This window comes from Aquarana catesbeiana, linkage group LG06, assembly GCF_042186555.1.
Source record: "Aquarana catesbeiana isolate 2022-GZ linkage group LG06, ASM4218655v1, whole genome shotgun sequence".
NCBI classification, from domain to species: domain Eukaryota; kingdom Metazoa; phylum Chordata; class Amphibia; order Anura; family Ranidae; genus Aquarana; species Aquarana catesbeiana.
In genome coordinates this window covers 363,066,186-363,086,814 of record NC_133329.1, presented here as the reverse complement: position 1 = coordinate 363,086,814, position 20,629 = coordinate 363,066,186, and the positions used below count along the sequence as shown (strand labels likewise).

At 42.0% G+C, this 20,629-nt stretch overlaps 1 non-coding gene across 1 annotated transcript; it reads left to right on the top strand.

Moving 5' to 3' along the window:
- The first annotated feature begins 19,821 nt into the window (after positions 1 to 19,821).
- LOC141101910 (U6 spliceosomal RNA) lies at positions 19,822 to 19,928 on the top strand. The gene has a single exon (XR_012235046.1). It is a non-coding gene; the product is annotated as a U6 spliceosomal RNA (small nuclear RNA).
- The last annotated feature ends 701 nt before the right edge of the window (positions 19,929 to 20,629 follow it).

The window sequence follows — 20,629 nt, the reverse complement described above, 5'->3', positions numbered from 1 at the left end:
TGCACTGCATTTGTTCTTAGCTGCATCTACACCGGCACCAACTGGGATTTTATGTTATATGGACTTATAAATTGCGCAGCACTTCATTTATATATGTTTATCTGAGGCCTTGTTTTGAATTAGCCTTTTTGTGCTTGCCAGCATTTTATTATTGTTTATGTCCTTTTGGGTCAGCGCTGGATATCTTTTATATAATATTTTTTGCTATATAAATCCTGTATAATAATAACAATAATAATAGCTTGATTGGGAGCCTGTCCTACCAGCTCCAGATGATGCCACTGAGTGATTAGGACCTGTTGATGACAGCACAGTCACAGTTTCGGGGGTGCACAATTGTCCGCTTTCCCAGCACAAAACAGCAAGGCATATATTTGGCAGCATGGAATAAGGCCCACCCCATTATTCATTGTACAATTTTGCATGTTGATCTCCTGCAGTCTCTTTGCAGTCACATCCTGTCTTATGCATTCCAGCAATAGCTAGTAGCATTTCCCAGGTTGGGTTTCCCAATAGAGCAGGGGGCCATGACTTCACTACTGCTTGTAGTCTCCATCAGACATGTGACAACACAGGAGCTCAGTTGTGAGATAGGGAGTGTTGTTACCCTATAATAGGCAGTGCCTGAACAAGGGCCTTCATGGCAGGCTTGCCAGATATTATTTTAATGACAACTGTAGATTTAAAATGATTAAATTATTACATTGAAAAATATTTTTGAAATTATATTAACACGTTGTGTGTGATTGTATTTATTGGGTTTACGTATTCTTTAAAAGTGTTGTATGGAATAAGGACGTATGGAATAATGCACATGCAACTGTGGATAGGAATGAAAGATAAATGGATAAATAGGTGACTGGCAGCATCCAAAGGAATAAGTAAGATTGGGATATGATAGTAGTAAGAGTGTATAGAAGGTTGTTAGAGGTATATATGAAATGTAAAAGTTATAGACTATATATATAGATGTTGACAACGTGAAAGAAGTTTGTTTGAATTTTTAGGAATACATATAGATGTTGTAAAATATATATTTTTTTGAAATAAAATAACGATTATTGAAAAAAGTATTGCATTCTATGCATTAAGATAAAAAGCCTTTGTGTGCAGCAGCCCACCTCAGCCCCTCTAATATTTACCAGAGGTCTCTCTCTGTCCAACGGTGGCCCCGAGTGTCTCAGCCGTCCAAGATTCCCCCTCCTGATTGGCTGAGACAAAGTCAGCTAGCCAATCAGGGGAGAGAGGGGACTGGGCCAGGTTGGGGCTCCATGTCTGAATGGACACAGGATCTGTGACTGCTTGTTGCGGGGGCCCTCGATAGGAGGGAGGGGCCAGGGTCACAGAAGAGGGACCCGAGAAGAGAAGGATCCGGGATGCTCTGTGCAAATCCACTGCAACAGAGCAGGTAAGTATAACATGTTTGTTATTTTTATAGGAAAAAAAAAACAAGACTTTACAATCATTTTAAGCGAATATATACAATAAAAATTCAAATGTTCACGGGACTTTATATGACGTACAGCACAGACAACTTTATGATAAAAATGGTTTTATTGTAATCAAACAGATTTAAAATGTGCCTCTATGAAATAAACTAACCGATCTACTATAATGGAAGCTCCATAATTATCACATAAATAAAAATATTTGTATTGCATAAGATAACAATTAATTGCCCAAATCAAGTGCATTCCCATTTCTTGATGCGTTTCGTGAATCTAGCTCACTTCCTCAGGAATAGATGTTATTGATATGGTATCTGCAGATCAAAAAGTCTAATTTAAAATTAGATTTTTTTGATCTGCAGATACTATATCAATAGAATGTTTTAGAATTGTTTGATTATAATAAAACCTTTTTACTTATATTGTTGACTGTGCTGTTTCTCATATAAAGTCCAGTGGGCATTTGAATTGTCATTGTATATGATTAATTTGGGATGAAGGTACATCCCTTTATGCACTGGATCACCTATACCATTATTTAAAGGAGAAGTACAGCCAAAGCTCATTTGGCTGTACTTCTGTAGATCATAGGAGTGCAGTTCGTTCTGCATTCTGTGACCAGCTGACGTCACAGAGCCGACTCAGGCAAGATACCAACCATATGGTCTGGATCCACCCACATGCCTGGACCGCCACCCGGCTCAGCCTCTCAGTGAGCCGCTGTGAGCCTGAGCCAGCCACTCCTGCCCCCTCCACAGCTCCGCACTCCAGTGAGCATGGGGGAGCAGAACAGAGTGCTGCTGACTGACAGTCACCAGCTCTCTACTCAGGGAGCCCTTGGAACAGAGCGGTCGGCGGTGTTTGATGGCTTTGTTTTCAGTGTTAGAGCCAGCTGGGGACAGATGCAGCATCGGATCATTGCTGCATCCACCTAGTAAAGAAAAGTTGTCAATTCTGTACATTATTGTATTCTATTTTTTATGAATTGCACACTGCACTCACTGTGCACACGGTGCTAATAATGTTTTCATTACATGTTTACATTCTTTTTCAAGTCCTGATTAGAATTAGCCTGCCTATTAGGGATGGGCGAACGGTTCGGGCAGAGCATAAGTTCGGACCGAACTTTCGCTGTTCAGACGTTCGAACAGCCGAACAAATGGGTAGTTTGAGCGTTTGTTCGGCCCCCGAACTGACCACAATGCATTCCAGCACTGAACAGTGCATTGCTAGCCCTGATTGGCTGAAGCAGTGAAAGCTTCAGCCAATCAGGGCACAGAGCACTGCCAGAGTCATGATTGGACATGGTCATCATGACTTTATCCAATCATGGTTTATTCCCGCCCCCTGTATAAAAGTATTCTTTCAATGGCAGCCACTTTCAGTGTGATTTCGGCATGGAGAGAGATAGAACAGGGCTCTGTTCAGTGCTAATAGTTAGTGTGCTATACTGTGCTATTTTGCTTCAATTGTCAGTGTAGAATATTAGTTTAGTGTGAGTGTAGTGAGGAGGACCATCATTCAGCTTTGCATAGTGTGCAGCTAGAGTAGAGACAGCTCAGATAGTTCGCTGTAGTGTAGTGAGACAGTGTCATTCATACATACATTAGTGTAAAGTAGGGACAGGGCAGATAGTTTCTGTGTAGTGTAGTGAGACCGTGACACTGTATAGCTAGAGTAGGGACAGTTCAGATAGTGTCAGTGTAGTTATGGTTGAACGCCATCTATTTGATTGCGTTACTGCCAGTTTAATGCCATTTACTTCTGTGTGTGTTATTGCCAGTTTAACGCCATATAGTTCTGTGTGCATTACTGCCAGTTTAACGCCATATAGTCTTGTGCGTTACTACCAGTTTAATGCCATTTACTTCTGTGTGCGTTACTGCCAGTTTAACGCTATATAGTTCTGTGTGTGTTACTGCCAGTTTAATGCCATATAGTTTTGTGTGCGTTACTGACAGTTTAACACCATATAGTTCTGTGTGCGTTACTGCCAGTTTAACGCCGTATAGCTTTGTGCGTTACTGCCAGTTTAGGGCCATTTACTTCTGTGTGCGCTACTGCCAGTTTAACGCCATATAGTTCTGTGTGTGTTACTGCCAGTTTAACGCCATATAGTTTTGTTCGTTACTGGCAGTTTAACGCCATATAGTTCTGTGTGCATCACTGCCAGTTTAACGCACTAACAGTTTAATGTCATATAGTTTTGTGTGTGTTACTGCCAGTTTAATGCCATATAGTTCTGTGTGCGTCACTGCCAGTTTAATGCCATATACTGTAGTTCTGTGTGCGTTACTGCAAGTTTAACGTCATATAGTTCTGTGTGCATTACTGCCAGTTTAACGCCATATAGTTTTGTGCGTTACTGCCAGTTTAACGCCATATCATTTTGTGTGCGTTACTGCCAGTTTAACATCATATAGTTCTGTGCGTCACTGTACGTTTGACGCATTATATTGCAGTATATTATAGTTTATCTGTGGAGTGTGTCTGTGTAGTGTGAGTACTCAAATTAAAGTGCACCAAACACCTCTTTACATTGATTAAAGTGCATCTACATACAGATTTTAACTTCTTCTTCTTTACATTTGCTTATAAGCACCACCCCCTCCCTCCCAATAATGTCTGGGAGGACAACAAGGAGAGATAGACATTCCCGTGGCACTGTAAGGAGGCCAGTAACAAATGTGTCCACAGGCAAAGGTGGACGTGGTGGTCACTCCTTAGGCAAGGCATCATTTCCTCTGTGAGTTTGCCCATGCTATCCAGCCACAGCATGCAGAGGAGGTGGTGGACTGGCTTACTAAACCTTCCTCATCCTCCTCATCCTTTGTCACGCAAGCAGAGACAAGTGTGCAATCCCCTGCAGTTGCCAGAGTGGATAAACCTGCCTGCTTGTCCACATCTATTCCTGCCATAGCCCCAACATCAGCCGTTGAGGAGTCAGCTCAGTTATTTGACCACAGCATCAGCCTCTTGCTCCTTGATGATGCCCAGCCATTACTGGATTCAGATGTTGGTTCTGAGGTTGAGGATGTCAGGAACAAGAGCCTAGAGAGAGGGAGGAACACTAGTAGACAAATTGGCATTCATGTTCCCCAGCCGCAGTGTATTGCCAAGTTGTCTTCAGTGGAAATGATGAAGATGGAAGAGATGGAGATGATGCTGATGATGATGAGGTCACTGATGCGACTTGGGTGCCAGATAGAGCAGAGGGGGAAACTGAAGGTGAGGCGGCACAACCCCAAGTAGACCGACATCAAGAAAGAGTAGAGAGCCGCCAACCCATTCCATCACATTCTGCAACTGTTATCTCCTGGCTCCAGCTCAGCTGTCTGGGCTTTTTTCAGCACATCTGCAGCAGATCGCAGTGTTGCTATCTGCAAACTGTGTCTCAGGCACATCAAATGTGGCAAAAACACCAACCGTTTGGGTATCACATGCTTAACAAGGCATTTAATGTCCAACCACTCAGCCTGTTTGCCGGAGCACCTAAAAGCCACACAAAAGGGGCACAAATCTGTCCCTCCTCTTCCTCCTCCTCCTCCTTACCCACTTCAGTCTGCCCCTGTTATACCAAGTCATTACCTCTCAGCAGCCTCCACTGACAGGGATGATGGAATAGCACAGGGTGTCCCAGGTCCTAGCAGCACATCTGCCAGCAGCACACCACCAGCTGTAGACTGTAGCCGGCAAATTTAGCTGCTGCAGCGGAAACAAAATACAGTCCCTGCCACCCACATGCCCAGCGTCTAAATGCAAGCTTGTCAAAGCTGTTGGCTCTCCAACTTCTGCTTTTCAGCCTGGTGGATTCTGCCCCCTCCAGTGAATTCACAAAATGTGCGGTACCACAATGGCAGGTTCCCAGTCGCTATTACTTTTCACCTAAAACAATTCCATCTCTCTACCATCACGTGGAAGGGAATGTTCTGGCATTGTTAGGCAAGGCAGTTACCTGTAAAATCCACCTTACTGCTGACACGTGAGCCAGCAAGCATGGACAGGGACGATAAATTTTGTTCACAGCACACTGGGTAATGCTGCTTGCAGGATGCAGGACAGGGCTTGGTGCTGCAGCTTGTTGTGCCCCCATGTCTGGTGGTGATGATGCCAGACCTGTGAGCTCTGCCCCCTCCTCCTCCTCCTCCTCCACCACCTCCATGCCCTCCTCTGCAGAATTGTCCTATAAACATCAGGTACCCCCTAAGCATTTAAAGGGCTATTCCCAGAGTCAGGCTAAAAGGTGCCATGCAGTGCTTCAGCTGGTATGTTTAGGGGACAGGAACCACACCAGAACAAAGGTTCTTGCAGCTCTGCAGGGACAGGCCCAGAGGTTGTTCACACCACGCCAGCTGAAGCCAGGAATGGTGGTGTGCGATAATAGCTCAAACCTCCTGTCCGCCCTTAGACAGGGAAAGTTGACACATGGGCCATGTCCTCAATTTGGTGGTGCAGCATTTCCTAAATGCGTACCCAGGGTTGCAAGATGTGCTAAAGCTGGCCAGAAGAGTCTGTAGCCATTTCAGGTGGTCATACACAGCCAGTGCTCGGTTGGCTGAAATTCAGCGGGAAATCCACCTGCCCGTAAGCCGCCTGATTTGTAACATGCCCACCAGGTGGAACTCAACTTTGTCAATGCTGCAGCGGCAATACATGCAGCAGAGGGTCATCAACAAGTACCTGTGCGAATACGGCACGACGACAGGCCCAGGCCGCCTCGGCTTTTTTTCCCCAAGCCAATGGCTGATCATTAAGGATGCATGCACTGTATTGTCACCATTTGAGGAGGCCACAAGGATGGTGAGCCGTGACAGTGCATACATTAGTGACACAATCCCTGTTGTGTTCCTGCTTGAGCAGTATGGCATTATGGACAGGGCACTGGAGGCAGAGCAGCAGGAGGAAGAGGAGGACCTCCTTTCTCTCAAAGCCCACTTTATCCAGACACCATCATTCCTATGTCACACAACACACAGGAGGAGAGAGGGGAGGAGGATGAGGATTCTGGCACTTTCATAGGCTTTGAGGAAGAGGAAGACATGCGCCAATCTGTAATCAATGGCTTTCCAACCCCAGGACCCTTGAGAGTAGTACGTGACTGGGAGGAGGAAGTTCCAGATGCTGTCATCCTGAGTGACTTCTTAAGCCTCTGCAAATTTGAAGCACATGGGCAACCTCATGACTCAAAGCCTGCTAAAGGACCCAAGAATATGTGGCAAAAAGAAGCATGATTACTGGTTGGCAACCCTCCTTGATCACCATTATAAGGGGAAGGTCTCAGAACTCATCCCGTCCCCACAGAGTGCAGAAGATAAAAACTCTTGAGGACACGTTAAAGAGGATTTTATTGAAAGTTTTTCCTGATTCCAGTAGGTTGCAGGTAGGTGGAAAACGTCGTTTTGAGTCTTCTTGAGAAGGCACTTGTTTAAGTTAGGCATTTCGGAATTTTTTTAGTCCTCGCCGCCCAGGGCTGTCAGCTTTCACATCCCATCGGCAGGGTCTGCATCACATGGTGGACGATTACTTCGGGGCCAAAACAGAGATGGAGAGATTTCCAGCTGACGATCCACTGACTTACTGGGTCATGAGAATAGACCACTGGCCAGAACTTGCCCAGTATGCTATTGAGTTGTTGGGCCGCCCTGCATCCAGCGTGCTTTCAGAACGGGCATTCAGTACTACAGGAGGTTTTGTTACCGATCATAGAATGCGTCTGTCCACAGACTCCGTGAACCGTTTGACTTTTATAAAAATGAATCAGTCCTGGATTACCTATGAAGCCCCTGATGCCGATGTCACTGATTAAGTCTTTTTGGGATGTGGAATCTATGCAGGACTTCAAGGCTACCTAGTTTCAAGGGTGTTCAATCATTTCATCTGGAAGAATGTTTTTGGTATAGGTTTCTTGGGCACAATTAACACCCAAAGATTAATTTTTCAGCACCTGTTTGACAGGTGCATATCATTGCAATTTTTTGCAGCAAGGCCAATTCTTGCTTTCATTAAGATTACCTCTATAGGGTTACAGTGGGAAGGCGTCACCAACACCCAAAGACCAATTTTTATGCACTCCTTACTTCTATACAAAGTCACAGTGACACCAGAATGTATCCAAAATCTAGTTTTGTTCCCAGTGCACTACATTGTGGCCTCATCATACACACTGGCTCCCCAGCTTTTGCTGAGCAAAATAAAGGCAGCTTGCAGGGAAGATGTCTTTTTTTTGGCTTTATAAATGCAAGTATTGCTGCAGCAGATTCTAGACATGGTACAGATCTGCGACTTTACAGGTAGACTAATGCCGGCCATACATGGTTCGAATTTCATAAGAATTTTCTTTCGAAAATAGTATGAAAGAATTTTCGTATGAATTTCACACCATTAGTGGGCTGCACCAACCGCCGATTTTCGTGAGGCAATCAAATTTGAGGAATCGGAATGGAATGAATGTTGGAAATTTTTAGAAAAACGAACGATTTTCTAATTAATGATGGGAGAATCGTGCGAGGAATGTAATAGGAAAAGAAAATTTACAGAGAGAAAAGAACATGCGATGAAATTGAAGGCTTGGTCGGCCGAATTTCGAAAAACAATGGTGGCATCATCGGATCACAAAAAAAATGAACATTCTGATTTTGAAAAGAAAATTAGTTCGAATAACCATTGTATTCCCAATTATTTACATATAAGCCTTAAAATTTGGCTCTTTTGATTTTTGACATTCGGGTCCCATTGACTTTAATGGGATTCGTTGTTCGGGTCCGAAATTTCGCGGTGCTCGGAAGTTCTGGTGCGAACCGTACAGGGGTCCGTTCAGCCCATCCCTACTGCCTATGTTATGCCCCTTGTTACCATAAAAGTACAATTGTAATATTAATGTGATACCCACGTAATCATGTGTATAAAAACCTTCAATTGCGTCAAATAAAACAGAACAGTTATTTTGGAAAGATGCTGAGTGTATCTTTTTGTGTCTGTTCCCTACTGCAGTAGATATTATTTAATTGGGAACCACTAATCAATATACAGATAGGAATTGCCTATCTATTTAATTTCCAGAACAGTATGATAAAAAAAAATGATTCCCATACTTCTCTTTTAAACTCTTTTAAACTATTGTAATTTTAATTGAAATGTTTCTTTAAATTGGTTGATACATACTACAGTTGGATTGCTTGCTCCACAATGTTAGTCTTCATTGGGAACACATTTTTCAAATTAAGGAAACTTTGGGAAATAGGCACTATAGGATACGCGAATGTACATTATTTAGAAAAGTACAATCCACCAGGATACATTTGCTGGGATTTCTGGTGTATGAACAGAGCAAACATGCCCCCTTCACCATCCTACAATTCCTGCCTAAGTAGTCTATAGTTAGGCCCAGGTCTCATCAGGTGGACAGCATTTCTAAAGCCTCGTACACACGATCGGACTTTCTGCCAACAAAACCGTGGAATTTTGTCCGAAGGGTGTTGGCTCAAACTTGTCTTGCATACAAACGGTCACACAAATGTTGGCCAACAATTACGAACATAGTGACATACTAGACGTACTATATGGTTTTTCAGCTCTTTAGCACCACCCTTTGGGCTCCTGCTAATTTCGTGTTAGTAGAATTTTGGTGAGTGTTGATTCGCGCTTTTCTTTTCATGTTTTTCATTTATCACTTTTCATTTCGTGCTTTTCAGTTCATTTCTGAGCCGCCGTTCGTCAACCAGACATGTTGTGGAATCGGAGGAGATAACGTGTTATTTTTTATTGGCCTTGGAGTTATTGCTTTGACATTATTTTTTTGGTTGAATAATGATTTGATTTGGTATATTTTCTATATTTTTGGATGCATAGAATGCACTTTTTGGTTAAGTTCTATTGGCAGATAGCATGTCTAATTTTATTTGTTTTCTTTTTTTAATGCACAATAAAAAAATTGTGTAGAATAATACTTGGCTATGTGTTTTACTTCAAATGACATTTTGGGAGTAGGCAGTTACAATTTAAAAAATACAATATAAAATTGACAAGGGACACCAACATAGTTGTATCTTTGTTTTTGAAAACTACAGGATAATGGTGTTGTGGTAACTTGCACAAATAAAAAAAAATAATAATAATAATATTATTCTTGATATCACTAGAAAAAAAAAGCCTTTGAAAATCCGTTTGCAATAACTCCATCAGTATCACCAGCAAAACAGCTTCATTATTATCCCATTAAAGAAGAAGAGAATTGTGCACTGTATTTGGAGATTTCATAATTTGCCACGTCACGAATGTTAGTTCTCCATTACGAGCGCTAGTTTCCGACCGACTGCGTCTGCTTCCGAGCATGCATTTGTATTTTGGACTTTTGTCCAACGGACTTGTGTACACACGCTCGGAAAATCAGACAACACACATTTGTTGGCGGGAAATTTGAGAACATGTTAGCCAACATTTGTTGGCGGAAGGTCCAACAACAATGGTCCGATGGACCATACACATGGTCGGATTGTCCGCCAACAACCTCACATCCGAAATTTCCCATTGGAAAGTCAGATCGTGTGTACGGGGCTTTAGCCTGTGCAAATCTTGACCGTCAGAAAGTCTGTATTATTGAACTGAGAGTTCAAAAACGTAATACTGGTGTTTGTTCAGCAAGAAGATATAAAACATCCAAAGCATTTTGGGGGTTCAAAGGTATTCCACTTCTTCCTGACTCACACGTTGAATAAATGTGGTAGGACTTGAGATGGAAGAATCACCATAGCTAAATGTTTAAAGCAGTATTAAACCCAAAAGCAAACATTCATTATGTAGCAGTTCACCGGTTTTTAGATGTAATGGCTGTAATAGTTTCCTTTTTTTAGGCTTTCTTTCTTCTATTTCATCTTGTAATCCAACCACCAGGTATGTTGTTTTTTTTTTTTTTTAAGTGCAAACTCTCCAGCAGAATGTATCAGTTTACATGAGACCACTTAACACTGGCAAGAGGGATTCAAATTATCAGCTTTTATTTTTTCATGCAAAAATGTTATCCCAACAGGAAAAATATAACTATTTGCTATAACCAATTATATGAACTGGAGTTTGGTCTCAATGTGTTAATGCATCTAAATCTGCTAATACATTTAGGACTAATTTAGGACTAATAATAATAATAATAATACCTAGAATAAAATTGGAACTCCCAGAAAAAAACCCCAAGGCTCTAACTGAACTCCAAAGCAATGTAATTTCACTATAACATATAACATTCCAACAACCACTTTTGCATTCCCATTTACCTGAAAGCTGCCCACAATAGGATTTGAGGTAGAGGGGCAAGGTTAAAGCTGGGGTCTAGATGACTAGCAAGAAAGCTAGTATGCTTCCTGGGAAATTAACTGTTTTTGTTTGTTTTGTGTAACACATAGTTTTGCACTTTATTAGTTTAGCCTTGGTAAATTTAGATATCAGGAACATATTTACACCTGTGCTGTTTACAGCAGTGTAATGCTTTAACTTATAGATAAATACAATAGATAACATCTATGTAGCATGGTAACAAAAAACTTCCCTTTTTTTTTGTGCACAAACAGGTTTTTGGTAGCACACAAAATAATGGTGCCCTACAAATTCATATGTGACTTGAGGTTTTGTATGTATTAAAAAGCAACATTTTTTTCCATAACTCCCGTTAAAAGGCAATGAGTCAACAGAGTGCAATTCCATATAAAATACTGTTGACAATTTAACAGTCCATCGACAGATATTTAATTACCAGTGGACTTAACTTGGCCTATAAAAGGACCGAAGATCACTGTTACAATTGAAAATGATTCTGGTGTTTTTATGGAGCCCTTTGGATCCTAGTTCCAGGCTGTGCACATAACCTTGGCTTTTATTTAAGAAATGGATAAGCCCCATCCCTGCTTATTATAGCCCCACTCCTTGTCTATGAGCTGTCAAATGTTAGAGCTTCAACTGCCTACAAAGTGGGCATTTTGATAGGTAGCAGACAGAGAGTAGTACTTAGCACTAGGTAGAATCATAGAATGATCTTCAGTTGGAGAGATGTCAAAACCTCTATACACTTTGGGCCTGAAGTCCAAATGGCTCAAAAAGTACAAAATGATTGATATGAAGCGTTATATCAGTACTTTCAGGCATTACTAAGTGTTACCTTACACACTTTTTAGATCAGGTCAGGTTCATTTCATATGACATCAATGTGGTTTAAGATCTATAAGGGAGCTTATAGTTGGGATGGATGGAAACCCAGGTCTTATGTACAGCTTACATCCAGGGGCTCTCCATATTGATGAGCCTTGACAGGTTTTCCAGGAGCAGTACAGCCAAAGCTCGTTTGACTGCACTTCTGTGAATCACAGAAGTACAGTTCGTTCTACACTCCTGTTACCTGTTTTCAGCAGACAGAGAGCGGAAGCCCACTGTCAGCTGACATCATAGATCCAGTCCAGGCTATGATAAGATCACAACAATATGGTCAGGACCCACCAACAACCCTGGACCGACACCAGGCTCAGCCTCTCAGTGAGCTGCTGAGAGCCTGACCCAGCCGCTTCCACCCCCTCCACAGCTCAGCGCTCCAGTGAGCATGCGGGGGGAAGAGCAGACAGCGGTGACTGACAGTCACCAGCTCTCTGCTCAGGGAGCTCTGAGAGCCAAGCCATCAGCAGTGTTTGATCGCTCGATTCTCAGTCTTAGTGCCGGTGGGGGGACCGATCGCTGCATCCACCTAGGTAAGTATGATTCTTAAAAAAAAAAAAAATCCTGTATTTCTCTTTTAAAAGAGACCATGTCAGATGAAGCAAGAAGATTCCTGTAATAGAAGACTGCATATACACACTTCTCCAATGGCCCATTTCCCCTACCTCTTCTTCATACCAGCACTGCAGCCTTGGAAATCTTTTTTAGCGTTTGAATGCTTCTAGGATTATCAGATATGTGGGTCCCCGATGCTCTGTTGCCCTCCACTGACCTACTATGTCCCTACAGTGATGTAGGGGAGTCAGGGGTAGGAACAATAATGCATAACCTCATTTATTTACACCACATACGACATCATTATGGCCGTCTGGTTGACCGGCAACATTTGCTTTCTATCCACAGTGGTTTTCATCCGTGTGATATATGCATACTGTCTGCTGCTTCTGTTGGCTCTTCCTGGTGTTCCCCTGGTAAACTGCCTGGTTCCAAGCACCGTACATCACATTCACCTAGTGAGGCTTTGTCACCATTGATCACCTGGAAGGTTGCCACCTGCTCTAGACATATTGATTTGCTTTTCAATACCTTGTAAATGTAAGTGAATCATTATTGTTTTTTATTTAAAAAAGTTTTAACAAATATTAAACATAGGTAACTGCTTTCCTCCCCCTTTTTTTTATTTATATATGGTTTGTTGGTGGCAGCCTCCCCAGATCCTGCTTGGAAGAGAGACTGTTGACATTACCATAATGTGTTCTTCACGCCACAATGTTTTTATATGGGCTTTTTCTATATGGACTTTTCTCAAGGAATAATAATACACCTTCTTTTTATGTTATTTATCATGGTAATTCTCATTTTTGGCAATTGCACTGGTGCCCCCCTCTTTTGGGTATGCTTAGACCCCTTTCACACTGGGACATCGGGGCCATCGGCGGTAAAGCGCCGCTAAAAATATTTTATAATAATAATATAATATTTTTAGCGGCGCTTTACCGTCGTTTGTGGAGGTTTTCGGTCGCTAGTGGGGCAGCGCTTTGCCGGCTGTTCTGCAGCGGTGTCCATTCAGTTCAATGGGCAGGAGCGATTTAGGAGCGGTGTATACACCGCTCCTTCACCGCTCCAAAGATGCTGCTTGCAGGACTTTTTTTAGCGACCTGCCAGTGCACTGCTCCAGTGTGAAAGCACTCCGGCTTTCACACTGGAGAGACAGGAGAGGCGCTTTACAGGTGCTATGCAGGCCCTATTTTTAGCTCTGTAGCGCCTGTAAAACCCCTCAGTGTGAAAGGGGTCTTAGGGTGTTAATGCCTTTTGCAATTTTTTTTCAGTTACTGTAACATTCAGTGCCGATCCTGACCTCCCTGGGTCCCTAAGCAAAATTCTGCTAAGGGGCCCTCTACCTGACCCGTGATGCTGTGAGCTAAGTAAAACATTTGCCATTGCCACACAGTCACACCTGACACTTCAGTGCTCCCAATACAATCCTCCCTCCTTTAAACAAAACAGTCAAAGAATAAGTACAACAATATAGAACAGACATGTATATAATATACGTGTGTATATAAATATATATATATATATATATATATATATATATATATATATATATCGTTACATATCTGAGTGCGGCTCCCCCACTTACATCAGGGTCCCCAGAGATCTCCCACCTACATCAGGGCCCCAGAGAGCTCCCCTTAAATCAGTGTCCTCAAAGAGTCATCCCCTACATCAGGGTCTCCAGAGAGCCTCCCCCTACATTAGGGTCCCTAGTGAGCCTCCCCCTACATCAGGGTCCCCAAAAAACCCCTCCTTACATCAGGGTCCCCAGAGAGCCTCCCCTTACATCAGGGCCCCCAGAAAGCCCCTCCTTACATCAGGGTCCCCAGAGAGTCCCCCTTACATCAGTGTCCTCAGAGAGCCCCTCCTTACATCAGGGTCCCCAGACAGCCTCCCCCTACATCAGGGTCCCCAGAAAGCCGCCCTTAATTCAGTGTCCTCAGAGAGTCTCCCCCTACATCAGGGTCCCCATAGAGCCTGCCCCTACATTAGGGTCCCCAGAGAGTCTCCCCCTACATCAGAGTCCCCAGAAAGCCCCCTTAAATCAGTGTCCTGATCATTGCCGCCTCACCATGCCAATCAATGTAGCCTCACCGTGCCCATCATTACCGCCTCACTTTTTCCCATCATTGCCACCTTACCACGCCAATCATTGCTGCCTCACCGTGCCAATCAATGTAGCATCAACGTGCCCCATCATTGCAGCCTTATTGTGCCCATCATTGACACCTCACCATGCCCATCATTGCAGCCTTACTATGCCCATCATTGTCGCCTCACCATGCCCATCATTGCAGCCTTACTGTGCCTATCATTGCTGCCTCACTGTGCCAATCAATGTAGCCCCACCGTGCCCATCATTGCAGCCTTACTTTGCCCATCATTGCCACCTTACCATGCCAATCATGCCACCTCACCGTGCCAATCAATGTAGCATCAACGTGCCCATCATTGCCGCATCACCGTGCCCTTCATTGCAGTCTTATTGTGCCTATCATTGCTGCCTCACCATGCCCATCATTGCAGCCTTACTGTGCCCCTCATGCCACCTCACCGTGCCAATCAATGTAGCCTCACTGTGCCCATCATTGCCACCTCACTGTGCCAATCATTGCCGCCTTACCGTACCAATCAATGTAGCCTTACTGTCCCCATCATTGCCACCTTACCGTGCCAATCATTTCCACCTCACTATGCCAATCAATGTAGCCTTACTGTGCCCATCAGTGCTGTCTTACCGTGCCAATCATTGCCACCTCACCAGTTAGTGCCAGTGGATTACGTACAGGCACAGCGCGCATCTCAGGCTGTATCACGGAGCTCAGTGTGAAAGGTGCAGTCGCGCTGTGACAAAAGTCCCGCCCTCCTCATAGACCAGCTCGCGTGATTGACAGAACAATGCATCTATCACACGAGCTGGTCTAGGAGGAGGGTGGGACCTTTGTCACACCGCGACTTCACACTGAGCTCCGTGACACAGCCGGACTCTGCTTTGAGCTACATTGCAGCCACAGCATAGCTCAAAGGCGGCCCCAGGGCAGGCAGCCTACCGGGAAATGTCCCGGTATCCCGGTAGGCCAGTCCGGCCCTGAGCAGACACTGATCCACCCTTGGGGGCACCCCCACATCGGCGGGGCACTACGCAGCTTGCGAGGTGAGCGTATAGGGCAAATCGGCTCTGGTAACATTTAAAGACCAGACAGAGTCTCTTCAACTAAGTTTTAAAAGCCTTCCAAAACAAAATTGCTTCACATGCAACTATGAATATAGAATACATTCTTGAAATCTTTTTTTTGGTTGTGTGAGTTTGATATACTTTTTCTAGCAATTATTTGAAGGATCTATTGAAAATCAAGTTTTGAACCATTCTGTTCTCTACCAGGAATTGTCATGTGTAGATAATACATTTATCAAGTCTATCTAAATATGCAATATATATGTAATCATTTTACAAACTCTATTTAGTTATGTATTACTATATTTAAAAGTTTCTGCGGTGCCTCGCTGCTATACACTAGTTATGCATGAAACGGGAGAAAATTAACCGTCAGATAACGGTTTTCTCATCAGCATCAGGAAAGTTTTTTTTTCCCTTCGTCGCCCATAATCCAGAATTGTGAAAATGCATCTTTTTAATTCAAGCAGCCGTATAGAAAGATATTTCAACAAGGTTCAGTTCGATTTGTGATTCAGCCCAGAACATTCCTGTGAGATCTGAATTTTAATCTGACAGTGAATAAGAGTTTCCTATTTTCTTTGGCAGTATATTATGATTTTTTTTTCTTTTTACAGGCAGCCTGTGAATAATTTGAGTTTCTTTAAAATGATATATGTTAAGATCAGCGATGCTAATTCACTTCTACTCTACTGAAAATAGACCAAATTTCTTCAGAAACATTTTAAAGCTGCTATGTGTTCTGAAGCCGTAACATAATATAATATACATTTTATTTTAAAAAATTGAATTGTCTCTTGTTGTAGGTATGTTTACAGAAATCATATTAAATTAACAAAAAACATCCATAGCTCAGTAATTTTATGTCAAACAATAACAGCATTTGTTTCCAGCAACATTAAACTGAAAAAAAAAAGTTTATTTATTTATTTATTTTTTAAATAGCACATTTAAAGTGGTATTAACCCCAAAAGAAAAAAAAAAATATTGTAGCTTATCAATCTTTGATGTGATGGCTGCATTAGCTTTCTTTTTTTTAGACTTTTTTCTTTTATTTTTGCCTGCTGGTCCAGCCAAAAAGACTGTTATTTTTTCAATATCCTTTAACAAACTAAGATATCAAAGCAAAGGTGGCAGTTAGAGGGTTGGGACCAACTACTTAACATTGACAAGGTTGCTTACAATGGTCAGCTTTTATTCATGTATGTAAAATATTTATCCTAAAAAGAAATAAATTAAAACTGTCTCTGTAACTACTTAAAAGTGTCCTTAGTGCAGAATAGCTCAGAGACCAAAAGCTGGTAACTATAGTGTTGGAAGTTCATCAGCAGAAAGACAACAGGGCAGCCCAGTTAACATTTTTGCAGAATCCAGCAGCCTGCACATCATGGCGTCTCTTTAAACTCCAACATTTCTGCAATAATTCATATATTATAATAAACAATATGTGACTGTATTACTATAACTATATAACAGTTATGGGCATTTTTTTTAACAAGTTCGGCTTTAGAGCAAATTTTTGAATTTTTTGCACACGTGTAAAAATCTTCATTTTTGGCAATAAAAATTACTTAAAGTGTTACTAAACCCAGGACCCTGCATTCACTATGTCTGGTCTCCCACAGTACACAGAACATGGAAATGCAATAGTTTTAGTAAATATAAACTGTTAAATACCTTTTCTCATCAGCAGTTAGAGCAATCTTGTGACTTCTATCAGTGTCTGGTTAAAGCCTGTAGGAGGAGTTTTCATTCTGTCCTATGAGACTGCAGGACCCCTGACCCTCTGTCTGGACAGTGCTGATTGGCCCTGTGCTGATCACATGCAAGAAAAAAAAAAAAACTCTGTAGCAAAACACACCAAACTGAGCAATGGCAGCTTGCCCCCAAGGCTCTGTATTATCAGAAGATAGTTTGGGGACTGTGGAAGAAGGGGAGGATCAGAGAAGAAAGCATCAAACAGTCCTTTTACACAATTAACCCCTTAGGTTCCGCAGTGAGTATAACAAGCATGCTTTACTGCATATACAGACTGTTTTTACTGTTGTGAGTTTAGTAACACTTTAAACCCCCCAAAACATTATAAATCTCCTGAAAGCAGAGGTCCTGCAGAATAAACAGATGATAGTTGCACATTTTTATGTCACATGATATTTGCACGACTGTTTATTAAATGCACATTTTCAGGAAAAAATATAATAAAATTAATTTTAGTGCAAGCGCACGCAATATACTACCTGTTTTTTTTTGGGGGGGAAAATATAAAAGATAAGGTTCAGCTGAGTCAATTGATAACAAACATGCCAAGTCTAGAAAATTGTGTGCACCTGTGATATCGCAAACAACTATAGTCCCCATAAATCTCCATAGGTGACACTTTTTAAAGCTGTTACAGCTCATCAATTTAGAAGGAAACAGGAGCTCTTCTGCTAGAATTATTGTTCTCACTCTGACGTTCATGGTGATGTGTCACATGTGTGGTGTGATTGTGGTTTACATACACGTGCGCACCCTGGGCTTGCGTTTACCTTTGTGCATGTGTGTGGGGCAACTTTAAGTATTTTTCATTTGATTTTACCTGGTGGTCCTGCCAGTAACACATTTCCTGTGCTCAATATCCATACTTTATTTTTAGTGAAGAAGTGTTGTCACCCTAGGACAGGAAGTATGTTAGGACTACAGAACACCTCCTCTTGCTCCTCTCATAACATAGGTGGAAATGTTCTGTGGTCCACAGAGGATAACAATGCTCGAGATAATGCAGAGTGCACAGAACAAAAGACATTGCTGAATTTCTAGCAACCGGTACAGGTATTTTTCTCCTACTTTTCAAACAGATAAAGCAAAAGACTAAATAATACTGAATATTTAAGATACCAAAAGGCAGCAAAAAGAACTTCATTTTAGGGTTTACAAACTCTATAAATGAATTGCACTGAGTTTTTAGTCTTGCAAGAAAACCGGATGGGCATTTCTTGTGCTCTCGTGTAACATTCAGAAATACCTCCTTTTCTCCTAAGCACGCAGAGAAGCCCATTTTGAGCGCAGTAGATTTTCTCATTACTCTTTACAGGATTTCAATTGAATTAATATGTACAAGCCTATGAACAGCTGTGAACGAAGCTGAATTGTAAAACTGCAGTGACACATTTAGAATGTACTCATGCAAATCTTCGTTAGCATATATTCCCTCAGAAATAACTAATATGGATTTCTTGAAAGTATGTGATAAGAATAGTAAAATAGTTTCACCACTCCATAGCAGGCTTGGGTAACCAGCTGCTCAGGAACCTAAAGGCCCCAAGTATGTCCCTAAATCAAGTATAATGGATACGTCTGGGGAGGGTGAGAAAACATGGCAATTGGGTTATTTCCACCCAAAATTAATATATATATAATTGATCAAATTTAGTTTTTCCTAAAATATTTGCCTGTTGGATACCTGTTTTATTAATAAAGTTTATTCACTTTAATTAGTTACTACAAGCACAACCCATTATCTTCTGTACCAAAGTCTAAATCTATTAATATTCGACTTCAGCTTCTGTGTTTATGAATTATGAGTTAGCATTGAGTTCTGATGTGAGAATGTTTGCAAGGTAAGTGCCTGGGTGCTCACCCACAAAGAGATATCCAGACAAGTACAAGGATTAAGGCACTCATGGGTCTTGAAACAAAGATAAGTCAAAGCAACAGCATTTTATTGCTTTGACGGAGCTCCATTGAAACATTGACAATACAATACTTTTACTAAGACTTATCTCCACTGCAAGACCCCTGAGTACTTCTTTGACTTGTTTGGACTTTTATATATTGTGGAAGGATTAGCACAAAGTAGTGCTTTAGGAATGTAGCCACTTACTAAAATCTTCTTTTCTTGCCCACTTTGATTAAAATTAAGTTCTCCTGGGCAGAGCTTCCTGCCTCCTGGGTGTTGTCCTGAGCCACAGTCACTTCAAACTCAAAGTAATTGTGCAAAACTGCACAATATGTACACCTAAGGTTAAAGACTTCATTGATCCCAAGTCTCTAGGAAGCCTCCACGCTCCAGGACCTAACCCAGACTTACCAAGCCCTGAGTAAGCCAAGAATCTTGCTTTTTCTCTATAAGATGGGAGAAAAACTAACCAGAGTAGTTCCAAAGAGAGGACGGATAACAGTCTCACCTTCAAATAACTTCATTAAATTCAAGAAAAAGTATATCAAATACAATAAACCAAAAAACAAAATGGCCTCCACTAGGGATGAGCCTGATGTTCAAGTCAAACGTAAGTTCAACTTGAACATCGGGTGTTCGCCTGTTCGCCGAACAGCGAACATAATGTGGTGTTCGTAGCAAATTCAAAAGCCGCGAAACACCGTTAAAGTCTATGGGACATTAACATGAAAAACCAAAAGTGCTCATTCTAAAGGCTTATATGCAATTTATTGCCATAAAAAGTGTTTGGGGTCCTCGCTTCGGCAGGACATATACTAAAATTGGAACGATACAGAGAAGATTAGCATGGCCCCTGCGCAAGGATGACACGCAAATTCGTGAAGCGTTCCATATTTAAAAAAAAAAAAAAAAAGTGTTTGGGGACCCAGATCCTGCCCCGTGAGACATGTATCAATGCAAAAAAAAGTTTTAAAAACAGACGTTTTTTCGGGAGCAGTGATTTTAATAATGCTTAAAGTGAAACAATAAAAAACGAAATATTCCTTTAAATATCGTGCCTGGGGGGTGCCTATAGTATGCCTGTAAAGTGGCGCAGTTTTCCCGTGTTTAGAATAGTACCACAGCAAAATGACATTTCTAAAGAAAAAAAAAGTAATTTAACACTGATCGCTGCTGTAATGAATTGTCGGGTCTCTGCAATATAGATAAAACTCATTGAAAAAAACAGCCTGGGTTCCCCCCTAGTCCATTACCAGGCCCTTTGAGTCTGATATGAATAATAAAGGGAACCCCAAACCAAAAACTTTAAAAAAAATTGCGTGGGGGTCCCCCAAAATCCATACCAGGCCTTTCAGGTCTGGTATGGATATTAAGGGGAACCCTGCACCAAATTTAAAAAAATGGCGTGGGGTCCCCCCCAAAATCCATACCAGACCCTTCAGGTCTGGTATGGATTTTAAGGGGATCCCTGCGCCAAAATTTAAATAAATATGGCTTAGGGGTCCCCCCAAAATCCATACCAGACCCTTATCCGAGCACGCAACCTGGCAGGCTGCAGGTAAGGAGGGGGGTACGAGAGAAAGCCCCCCTCCTGAACTG